The sequence below is a fragment of the Pleurodeles waltl genome, chromosome 7, assembly GCF_031143425.1.
Source record: "Pleurodeles waltl isolate 20211129_DDA chromosome 7, aPleWal1.hap1.20221129, whole genome shotgun sequence".
NCBI lineage: Eukaryota > Metazoa > Chordata > Amphibia > Caudata > Salamandridae > Pleurodeles > Pleurodeles waltl.
The window spans coordinates 40,598,165-40,610,380 of NC_090446.1; positions in this window are offsets into that span (position 1 = coordinate 40,598,165).

The following is a 12,216-nucleotide window of genomic DNA, read 5'->3' on the forward strand; positions in this document are numbered from 1 at the left end:
ACCCAATTTTTCAATTCAATTTTGACATTTTACTGGGACATTCCCCATTTTTACTATTTTTTCTGCTTTCAGCCTCCTTCCAGTTAGTGACCAAAATGGGTGAGAAACCAATGCTGGATACCAGAAAGCTAAACATTTCTGAAAAGTAGACAGAATTATGAATTCAGCAAGTGGTCATTTGTGTAGATCCTACAAGTGTTTCCTACAGAAAATAACAGCTGAAATAAAAAAATATTGAAATTGAGGTAAAAAAAAAACAGCCATTTTTCTCCACGTTTTACTCTGTAACTTTTTCTTGCAATGTCAGATTTTCTAAAGCCATATACCGTTGTGTCTGCTGGACTATTCTGGTTGCGGGGATATATAGGGCTTGTAGGTTCATCAAGAACTCTAGGTACCCAGAGCCAATAAATGAGCTGCACCTTGCAATGGGTTTTTATTCTATACCGGGTATACAGCAAATCCTTTGCTGAAATATAAAAAGTGAAAAATAGGTATCAAGAAAACCTTTGTATTTCCAAAATGGCCACAAGATAAGGTGTTGAGAAGCAGTGGTTATTTCCACATCTCTGAATTCCGGGGTGCCCATACTAGCATGTGAATTACAGGGCATTTCTCAAATAGACGTCTTTTTTACACATTGCCTTACATTTGGAAGGAAAAAATGTAGAGAAAGACAAGGGGCAATAACACTTGTTTTGCTATTCTGTGTTCCCCCAGGTCACCCAATAAAAATGGTACCTCACTTGTGTGGGTAGGCCTAGCGCCCACGAAAGGAAATGGCCCAAAACACAACGTGGACACATCACACTTTTTCACAGAAAACAGAGGTGTTTTTTACAAAGTGGATGTACCTGTGGATTTTGGCCTCTAGCTTAGCCGGCACCTGGGGAAACCTAGCAAATCAGCGCATTTTTAAAAACTAGACACATAGGGGAATCTGAGCTGGGGTGTCTTGTGGGGATCTGACCAGGTTCTGTTACCCAGAATCCTTTGCAAACCTCAAAATTTGGCCAAAAAAATACTTTTTCCTGTCATATCGGTGAAAGAAAGTTCTGGAATCTGAGAGGAGCCACAAATTATCTTCCATCCAGCGTTCCCCAAAGTCTCCCGTTTAAAATGGTACCTCACTTGTGTGGGTAGGCCTAGCGCCCGTGACAGGAAATGCCCCAAAACACAATGTAGGCACATCACATTTTCCCAAAGAAAAGAGAGCTGTTTTTTGCAAAGTGCCTAGATGTAGATTTTGGTCTGTAGCTCGGCAGGTGCCTAGGGAAACCTACCAAACCTGCACATTTTTCAAACAAGATACCTAGGGGAATCCCAGAAAGGGTGACTTGTGAGGCTCTCACCAGGTTCTCTTACCCAGAATCCTTTGCAAACCTCAAAATATAGCCAAATAAACACGTTTTCCTCTCATTTCGGTGACAGAAAGTTCTGGAATCTGGAGGAGCCACAAATTTCCTTCCACTCAGCATTCCCCCATGTCTCCCAATTAAAATGGTACCTCACTTGTATGCGTAGGCCTAGTGCCTGCAACAGGAAATGCCCCAAAACTAAACGTTGACACATCACATTTTCCCAAAGAAAACAGAGCTGTTTTTTGCAAAGTGCCTAGCTGTGGATTTTGGCCTCTAGCTCAGCAGGCCCCTATGGAAACCTAGTAGACCTGTGCATTTTTGAAAACTAGACACCTAGTGGAATGTGAGATGGGGTGACTTGTGGGGATCTGACCAGGTTCTGTTACCCAGAATCCTTTGCAAACCTCAATATTTGGCCAAAAAAAATACTTTTTCCTGGCATATCGGTGACAGAAAGTTATGGAATCTAAGAGGAGCCCCACATTTCCTTCCCCCATGTCTCGCGATATAAATGATACCTCACTTGAGTGGCAGGCTCAGGTGCCTGCAACAGAAAAATGCCAAAAACCTGTAGAGATTGAGGGAGTAGCACAGCGAGTTGATAAGCACATATTTTTCTTTTATACATCTTTTTGGGGACCCACACAAGTGAGATATCATTTTACTTGGGAGTTTGAGTGGAATGCTGGGTGGTAGGAAAATTGTGCTGCAGCAGTGATCCGACAAATAAAAGTGAGGAAAATATGCTTTTTTAAATAAAGTTTGATGTTTGCAGAGGAGTCTGGGTAAGAAAATGTTGGGGGATCCAATCAAGCCACACCTCCTTGGACTCCTTGGGGTGTCTATTTTTAAAACATGTCTGGGTTTGGTAGGTTTCCCTAGATGAAGGCCGCAACCGGTACCAAAAACATAGGTGTCCCCCCCAAACATAGGTAGTTTTGCAATAGATCATTTTGATGTGTCCACTTACTTATGTCATTTTCCTACCACTAAAATTCTAAAAAGAAACACACTTAGGTTATATTAAATATACCCTTCACCCACCAACCAAGTTGGTGGAATGCTTCATCATCGGGGTCCCACCTGAGACACCTAGCGTGTCACAGGTGTGCTGCGACACCTGATTACAGCGGAGCAGGTTTTGTCAATTTTACCACACATACTGTTTGGATTTGGCACAAGGGTGAGTGATGGTTCAGTAGATCAAATTTTATTAACAAGAGATTTCACAAAAATGAAATGCACTGCTAATAACTGAAAGGCCCAAAACACTGACCAATGACTCACAGCTCGTGAGCTGTAAAGCCACGACAAGGCACCAACCGCTTTACAGTCCATTCACACACCTTTCATATATGACATGCACAATACCATTCACACCGCCAGCCACTGTCCCAGCACATTACAACACTTGAATCGACAGACAGCACCACTCAAGGACCCATCACTTACATACGCCCATATGCCTGATACAGCAATCACACCAGCTGATGGGAGTGTGTGGACTGGAGTTTGGCTGGCAGTGTGTTGCAGTAGCCAACAGCAAGTCACTATTTACATCGCTACCTAAGCGCCACTCCACACACCATGGCATCACTTTTTTTTTTCTAAAACAAAGAAACCATTAACTAATTAGGAATAATTACAAAACTACAAACACAAAAGCTCTAACTAAGTACATGACAGAAATGCCAACCATGAAACTGAACACATGAAAATATAAAACAGGCAGTTTACACTCCTGGTAGTTCCCAGTAATTCTTCTGAAACAGCCACCCACACACAGCCCAGGCTTTGAAGGACAATATGGGCAGCACATTTGAGTTCCCTCTGGATACCTCTTTGAGGACAGATTTTAAATTTCTTAGCTGGAAAGTCTTTTTTGGGTGTGGGAGGAATGTGCTCAGCAAAGTGGTGATCTTTCAATCTAGCCACATCCTCCACCACTGCTTCTCTAGGAACTCTTGCCTGTTCCACCACAATAAGGCTCTCTATTACGGACTCCTGAAATTTCACAAATGTCGTCTTTGACTCTGGAGACCTATCCTTGAACACAATAAGAGCACTAAAAGTTGCCAAGTGGAACAGGTGAATTGCTAACTTCTTATACCAAACGTAAGACTTACGAATAGCAGTATAAGCTTCCAACTTCTGATCAACTCTATCTACACCTCCCATGTGCTTATTATAATCTAAAATGCACATAGGTTTGCGCACTTCAGCAACCTGGCCCCAAACAGTCATGGGGAAGTACTCTCATCATGGATGGTACTCAGCATGTAGACATCTATCCTGTCCGAAAATTTTAAAGCTAGCAGGTCATCATTTGGCAAGGCACTGCACTGTCCCCTCTCAAGTTTTTTAAAGACAAGCTCCCTTGGATAGCCTTTCCGGTTACAACAAATTGTGCCACAAGCAACAGTGTCCACTTTAAACAATTCCTTGAACAATTGCACTTCAGTGTAGAAGTTATCTACATTCAAATGGTGACCGTTGTTAAACAGTCGCCTACCAAGTTCCCACACAATTTTCTCAGTAACTCCAAAAGTGGGAGAACAACCAGGGGGGGTCAATAAAGGAACACATACCAATGTAGACCTGGAAATTATACACATATCGGTACTACTTTCAGACAGCATACACAATCTAATTCCAAATGGTGCCCTCTTGCTAGGAATGTTCTGCCTAAAAACCAATTGACCATTGAAGAGGACCAAAGACTCGTCCACAGCTATTTCTTTGCCTGGAACATAGACCTCTGAAAACCGATCTACAAAATGATCAAGGACAGGCCTAATCTTAAAAAGACGGTCAGAATCAGGGTGATCTTGTGGCAAGGCTAGTATTGTCAACAAAATGCAGCATCCTAAGAAGAAGCAAATACCAATTACGACTCATGATTGCAGGAAATATAGCCGTTGCCATCAAGGGACTAGTAGACCAATAAGAAGCCAGTGATGGCTTCCTTATCAACCCCATCAACAGAGTCAAACCCAAAAACATTTTCATCTCATCCAAATTTGTGGGAATCCACTGGGTAGCTCTAGAGTGTGGCCTAAGTCTGGAAGTGGTGTCCCTGAAATACTGCTCTGCTTATAAATTAGTCTGCTCAACAATCTCTTCCAAAAAACATGTCATCTATAAATAACTCAAAGTAATTGACAGGCAAAAAGTTCTCTGTATTGACTCTACACCCCGGGTGATCAGTAAATGCAGGCAACTCTGGCAGCTCCATGTTTGGGGCAACCCAGAGTCCAGGTCTTCCAACGGGAAACCTTTCAGCCCCAGGTTGCTGCAGTGTCCTCCTCTAAAACAGGCCCTTCATCTGCACTGAGTGGCTTCCTCATCAGAAGATTCCTTTCTGACAGAAACTTCACTGCCAGAATCTTTCACTTCCTCTTCTTCCTCAGATGCAGAGTCAGTCTCATAATCATGAACAGACAATGGTGGTCATTACAACCTCGGCGGTCTTTTTACAAGACCGCTGAGGGACCGCCGTGTAGAAGACCGCCAGTAGTGGCGGTTTGCCGCTCGGCGTATTCTGACTGTTGCTGCTCATGGAAGGAATTCCCTGGCACTGATAATGCTTACCGCCATGGATTTCATGGCGGTTTCAAACCTCATGAAATCCATGGTGGTCAGCCGGGTCCAAATACCGCCGGCGGTATAGTGACGGCCGCCGGGCTGGAGACCCAGGTCTCCAGCCCGGCGGTCGTCTCCACCCTGGCGGGCAGATCGGAGAACCGGCGGGTGACCATGGCGGTAACCGCCATGGTCATAATTCCACAAAGTAAGACCGCCAGCCTGTTGGCGGTCTTACCGCCGATTCTCCGCATTCCACCAGGGTCATAATGACCCCCAATTACTTAAACAGCATACCAACAACCTGCTGAGCGGTCATCCTGAGGCTAGCCATGATCCTTCCTACAAAAAGTAACTGGACAAATGCACCACTATCAACCAGCACTGTGTAAGATAAGTAATAAACAAAGTGTGGCTTTATACAAAGAGTTATGTACTGAAAAATGCTACTGCTCACTTGCTGGAATCGTACTCACCAGAAACTACTCTGCACAGACACAGCAATCACCAGTGATATCCCACTAAAAAGAAAGAAAGAAAAGCAAATTAGAAATAAGACAACACAAATATCATTGTGCACAAATCTAAGGACAATTTCACACACAATCCTGCATTTAGTACACCACCTACAAACATGTCATTCATGCATGGCAACAATTCTCCTTTGGAGTAAATTGTTTTTACTTACCTAAAACATGCAACTATACAAACCACAGGTCAACCACCGCCAAAACCACAAGGAGCCACAGCAAAGAAAGAAAAAGCTCTGAACTAGAACAAAAAGGGGTAGAAAACTGTCATCACAAATGCTAATACTTCACCAGTTGACTAACACACCACCATCAAGCATTTAGAAATTGGTGCCTAAGTGAATTCTGCCCCCATAGGGGCAGATGGACCTACTAAAAAACATGCCTATCTGCCGCAAGGGGGGCAGAAAATGCCTTTAGCAGTGTTCCCCATGTGGAGCGACCCTTGCCCAATGGAATACCCCCAAACAAAAACACACACACACTATCCCTGGTGCCTAAGTGACTTCTGCCCCCCTTGAGGGTAATGGGCCGACTTGCCCTTAAGGGGGGCAGAAATGGCCACAGACATAAATAAATTTAAAAAATACCTGGCATTCTAGTGGTTTCTGCCCCCCTTGGGGCAGATCAGCCTAAAAATATTAGGCGGGGCAGAAATGGCCATAAAATATATGCCCCCAAAAGGGGAGCTACCTTTGCCTAAGCTGGCGCTCCCCAACACACACGAAGCACAGAAAAAACAAATAAATAAAATCGCTGGTGTCTAGTGGGTAATGCTCAAAGAGAAATCGGGGGAAAGGAAAACCATTTTCTTTCCCCCAATGCTTCTTTGTCTGAACTCTCCCCCCACCCCAGCAGAGGAGAAACTCACCTGCAAATAGCTTCCAGCGCGGTCTGCATCCTCTAATGATGTCAGCGTGCGATCGCGTGCTGCTGTCATTAGGGAGGGTGGGAGGGTCGGGGTGGAAGGAGAAGGGCTTCCCCTTCCATCCCTGCCTTGGGGGGTGGCAGGGAAGCCCGTGGAGGGAGCACTAGCGCTCACTCCGAGCTCATGTGCCGGTGAACGTAACCATTACGTCCCTGGCACAGAACGGGTTAAATACTGCGCATCCCTGTATTGTGAAAATGACAGAGAGCGGTGCTGCCAATTTTGGTGTAATGTCGCGTTCCATCATTTTCAGTTAAATATGGGCCATAGAAACATAATTGTGTCTCCTCATGGGGTTTCAATACCTTTGCACACCATGAAGGGGCTTAAACCCCTAAAGAGTGTCTTTTCGAGATGTATGGCCTTTTACCAAATGTATGTGAAAATTGCAAATTAAAATGCATTTTTTGAGTTTATTCAAGTTTTCGAAATTCTGTCAGGGAAGAGAATTTCCCACCATCCAACCAAACTTCGAAGACATCAATCTTGCTACAAATCAAGCAACTTTTCTCTTGAGATATCATGGGTGCACCATTTTATAGATGATATCTAAAACAGTAATTTGTTTGTATTGTGTTGTTATATAACCACACAAATACTATGGAACTTCAGCAATGTTAATTATGTGATTCCAGCACAATTAAGGTCATGTGATACTACATCTAGGAACATTCTGAATCATAAGTTGTAAGGTATTTTCTGTGATATCGTCAAGTTCAAAGGGTATATTATTTCACTTCTGCTATAATTGGCACTTTGATGAATTGATGTCCATGACTATAACTAGTGAATTTCAGTGTATTTTTTTAGTTAAAAATGTTATGTTTTTTTAGCTGACATATTAATTTAACTTTAACTTCACTTTAACCTTTTTTTTTTTCTGTGAATTTATTTTATTTCTTAACATAAGTTATTGCCATCCTAACTATAATGTCACTTTAACCTTTGTTTTCATCAGTGAATTTCAAGGGTGTTTCAACATGAATTAAGATGTTATCTTCCGCCTAATTCAGATAGGTGGACATGAAGCAGATTTTCAATGCTCATCACTTCCAGGAAAAAAAACAGTGGTAAGGAACATCAAAAGGTGCTCAATGCCACCTCACTATGGAACTTAAACATGACAAGAGAGCCATTTTTTTTTTTGATTTTGTTTTCTAATTTTCAAAAAAGAAAATCCTGCTTAGGGATTTCCTTTTTTAAAAATAAACTAACATTGTACATTGGTTTAGTTTGGTTTAACACATGCTTTATTCGATCAGTCGATCATCAAAGCGAATATACAATAAATAATAATAAAATCAAGAATATGTTAAATAGATAAAATACAGAGCAGTAAAAAAAAACATCAGACAGTACACAGTGTAACTGCAACCCCCCCTCTACAATCTTTAGGAAGTTGACCACTCATAATTAAGACACATTTCTGATAGCAAAGTTGTGTATACGCCATGCTGCTAGCAAATACTTGCTAACAGCATGTATTAGAATCGTGGAGTGGTGACTTTTTATAATCCTCAAGGCAGAAGCACAATCTCTTATTCCCATTTCACTGCAAATGTTGCAAATCCACTTAGGCCTGTGAAGAGAATAAGCGGGACAGAAAAACATAAAATGTTCAACTGTTTCAGTTGTTGCTCCACAAACACACCAGACTTCAACGGCAGCGACCAGAAGCAGAATCTGGCATATAAGCTTTTGCCTAAAGTGTCGGGAATGGTGTCTAAATATGGTTCAAATTGCGGATACCACTTAAAATCTGTAAAAAGATTTGTTAAACAACCAGGAGCTCTGTGAGTAATGCAATTGTTACCTACATAGGACCAATATACACGCTTCAACACTTTGGAATGGGCTTTCTCAAGTTTATGGGTTTTTTCCCAAAAAATCTCCAAGTCCCAGGTTGTTAAACCATCTAGATACATGTTTAACCGAGGGAATAGAGGTTGAGTTGGAGCACTTTAGCAGATCTAGAAGTGAGGTCTCATAAACATCCAGTTCTGGTACGGTCCATAGCAGTATCCAGTATAGAAGCGGTCTTAAAGTGATTAGGTCAGGCCCAGATCTAAAAATAATGGTATCAGTGGAGTGCTTGGAGGACAAGCACATAGGCCCATATTTATACTTTTTGACGCTAAACTGCGCTAACGCAAGTCATACACCCCACAGCAAGAGGTACTTCCCTGACACAAGGCTAATCCAACTTTACCATAGTAATCAAATCAAATCAAATCAGAAACATTTATAAAGCGCGCTACTCACCCGTGCGGGTCTCAAGGCGCTAGGGGGAAGGGGTTACTGCTGCTCGAAGAGCCAGGTCTTGAGTAGTCTCTGGAAAGCAGAGTGGTCCTGGGTGGTCCTGAGGGTGGTGGGGAGGGAGTTCCATGCCTTGCCCGCCAGGTAGGAGAAGGACCTCCCACCCGCACTGGAGCGGCGGATGCGAGGGACGGCGGCGAGAGCGAGGTTGGCGGAGCGAAGAGAATGAGTGGGTGTGTAGAAACTGAGGCGGCGGTTGAGGTATTCGGGTCCCTTGTTGTGGAGGGCTTTGTGTGCGTGGGTGAGGAGTCGGAAGGTGATCCTTTTGTTGACGGGAAGCCAGTGCAGGTGTCTCAGGTGGGCGGAGATATGGCTGTTGCGGAGTATGTTGAGGATGAGGCGGGCGGAGGCGTTTTGAATGCGTTGCAGACGTTTCTGGAGTTTAGCGGTGGTTCCTGCATATAGGGTGTTGCCGTAGTCCAGGCGGCTCGTCACGAGGGCATGGGTCACGGTTTTTCTGGTGTCGGCGGGGATCCAACGGAAGATCTTTCGGAGCATGCGGAGGGTGAGGAAGCAGGAGGATGATACGGCGTTGACTTGTTTGGTCATGGTGAGAAGTGGGCCAGGATGAAACCGAGGTTGCGTGCGTGGTCTGAGGGGGTCGGTGCGGTGCCAAGGGCCGTGGGCCACCAGGAGACGTCCCAGGCGGTCGGGGTGTTTCCAAGGATGAGGACTTCCATTTTGTCTGAGGTGCGAGGGAGTTGCAGAGGTCTTGTGAGGGCGTGATGGCGTTGGCGTTAGCGTTGGAGAGCTCTTTAACGATGTTGAAGAGTTCTCTGCTGTTGTAGCTGTTTTTGTCCAGTCTGTCTGTGAAGAAATTTCTTTTGGCGGCACGGATCAGTTGGTGGTGTTCGCGGGTAGCATTCTTGAGGGCAGATATGTTATCTGTGGTGTGGTCCTTGCGCCAGGCTTTCTCGAGGGCGCGGCAGGTTTTCTTTGATTCCTTAAGGGAGTTGGTGAACCAGAGAGGTTTTTTGGTGTTGGTCTGTCTTGGGAGGCGTCTGAGGGGCGCGAGGTTGTTTGCGCAGTTGGTGATCCAATTCGTGAGGTTCAGGGCTGCGACGTTGGGGTCGGAGGAGAAGGTGGGTTGGTTGTCATTGACAATGGAGAGAAGCTGTTCCTCGGGGATTTTGTTCCACTGTCGACGTGGGATGGGTTGTGTGCGGAGATGGCGAGTCTCGCGTCGGAAGGTGAAGTGGACACATCTGTGGTCGGTCCAGTGTATAGCGGAGGAGTGGCTGAAGGATACGTGGGTGCTGGCGGAGAAGATGGGGTCGAGCGTGTGCCCGGCGATGTGGGTGGGGGTGTTCACCAGTTGCTTGAGGCCGATGTTGGCGAGGTTGTCGAGCAGGGCGGTGGTGTTGGGGTCGTTGTTCTGTTGTAACTGTTGTAACAGTTACATGAGTTGCATCTTAAAATAGGTTGCAAATTACTAAATCAGGTAGACTTGGAAGATATCCTTCAGTAAGCTGTTTGCTCACTAAATATAATTGGGAGTATACTCTCCAGCAACTACAGTGGATAATGCATTATTTGTTGCTATCAGCAGCTTTTCTGGAGCCACTAAATGAAGGCCAACTCATGACAAATAGTGTATAGCTTACATGAAGTTTTAGTGTGAACGTTGTTTCTCTCATGGCAAAGGAATGACAACATATATCCATAAAGACTATTTCACATGGGTCTCACAACACAGTTGTGTTGTGTGTCCTTTGACAATAGCATAACAGTGACTGGCATTGGCCATGTTGTGTAGCATGATTTTATATTGCTAATTGGGACCCCGCATTTGGGTCCTGAATTGACCTTCACAATATGCCCTAAGTTAACTGTAACCTATTGTGATCTATTAATAGTGTAGGTCATTTAAAGTGACAATTTTATGTCATTGCCAATGTGATCTACTAAGGAGACATATATATTGTTTTGATTCTCATCTCTGTTGTCATGTGTGCTGTATGGTTCAATACACATTATGTCATGCTGATATGTTACATTAATAAGTCTGAGCATGAATCTATCTCTTCAGAGCAACCATATGTAATCTCTGTTCCTTAACAGTGCCTACAAATATGGACAATTATACTGTGTTTTACCACAAACCATCTCACAGTCTATCATTGCCAGTAGAAATGTAAAGTGCCTTTCTCATAATTTTAAAAGCATACATTTTCCACTCTACTTTAAACTCAATGCAGCACACCAACCAGAGTCTTGTGGCTATGATGTCTAGCACTCTCCATATTATGACCATTTGCTCAATGTCAAGAGTCTTTTAATATGAATAAACATATGTAAACATCATGTTGAGTATTCACATACCATCTAGCATCTAATGTGTCAGAGACTGGGTTTCTGGTTGGCAGAGGTATGTACCATGTCCAATCAGGAACCCCAATTCTAGTCAGGGTAAGTCGGGTACACATTATTGTTAGACCTGACATCCTTGGTGCAGTCTTCCCTGTCTTTTTTGCCACTGCTTCCTATGTTTTCACTGTGTGCTGCACTTTGTTTTTGCTGGTTTTGGTGCTCTGGGCACTTTACCACTGCTGACCAGTGATAATGTGTAAGTGTTACCCGTGTATATTGTATGTATTAATGGATTTTCCATGATTGGCATACTTGATTTACTAGTAAGTCCATAGTAAGGAGCACTAGAGGTACCCAAGGCTTGAAATCAATGGGTCTATCTTTCTAATAGGTTGAAATGGGAGCTGCCTTTATCTTTTCAGTGTAGTGTCTCTTTGGGAGCAGATAGAGATGTGGAGTTTGGGGTCTCCAAACTCACAATTTAAAAATACTTCTTTTGGTAAAGTTGGTTTTTAAATTGTCAGTTTGAAAATGCCACTTTTAGAAAGTAGGCATTTTCTTGCTTAAACCATTCTGTGACTCTGCCTGCTTGTGTATTCCCTGTCTGGGCCAGACTGACAGATGGGCTGTTGTTTAATGTATACTACAAAGTGAGACAAAGGGAGCTGGGGTGTAGCCTGCATATCCTGATGGGCCATTTGGGCTATAGTGGAGGGAGGAGCTGACACTTATACCTGAATAGGCTGAGCCTGCCCTCACACAATTCACTCTCCAACCCCCTGGTGTCAGTCCGGAGCTGGGTTTGAGCAAGGCAGGATTTTGTGAACAACAGAGACTTTCCATTGAAGTTTGCAAACTTCAAAGACAGAAAGGGGTATTAGTAGTGGACCCAAAACCCCAGATTTTTAGATTACTTCTGGACTCAAGAGGAACGTCTGCTAAGGAGGAGAGCTGAAGAGCTGGAGGAGGAGTACTGCCCCATTGCCTGTGACTGCACTTTGCTGGGTTGGCCTGCATTTCCTGCTTCTTCCTGAAAGAAGAAAGATTAAAAAGACTAGATTTTGTGGCATATTCCTGCTTGTGAAGTGTCTCCAAGGGCTTCGATTTAGCTTGCTTCCTGTTTTGAAGTCTCAGAATCATCAAAGACTTCCTCTGCCAGCACCCAGACTCTCTGCTGAGACTCCTACCC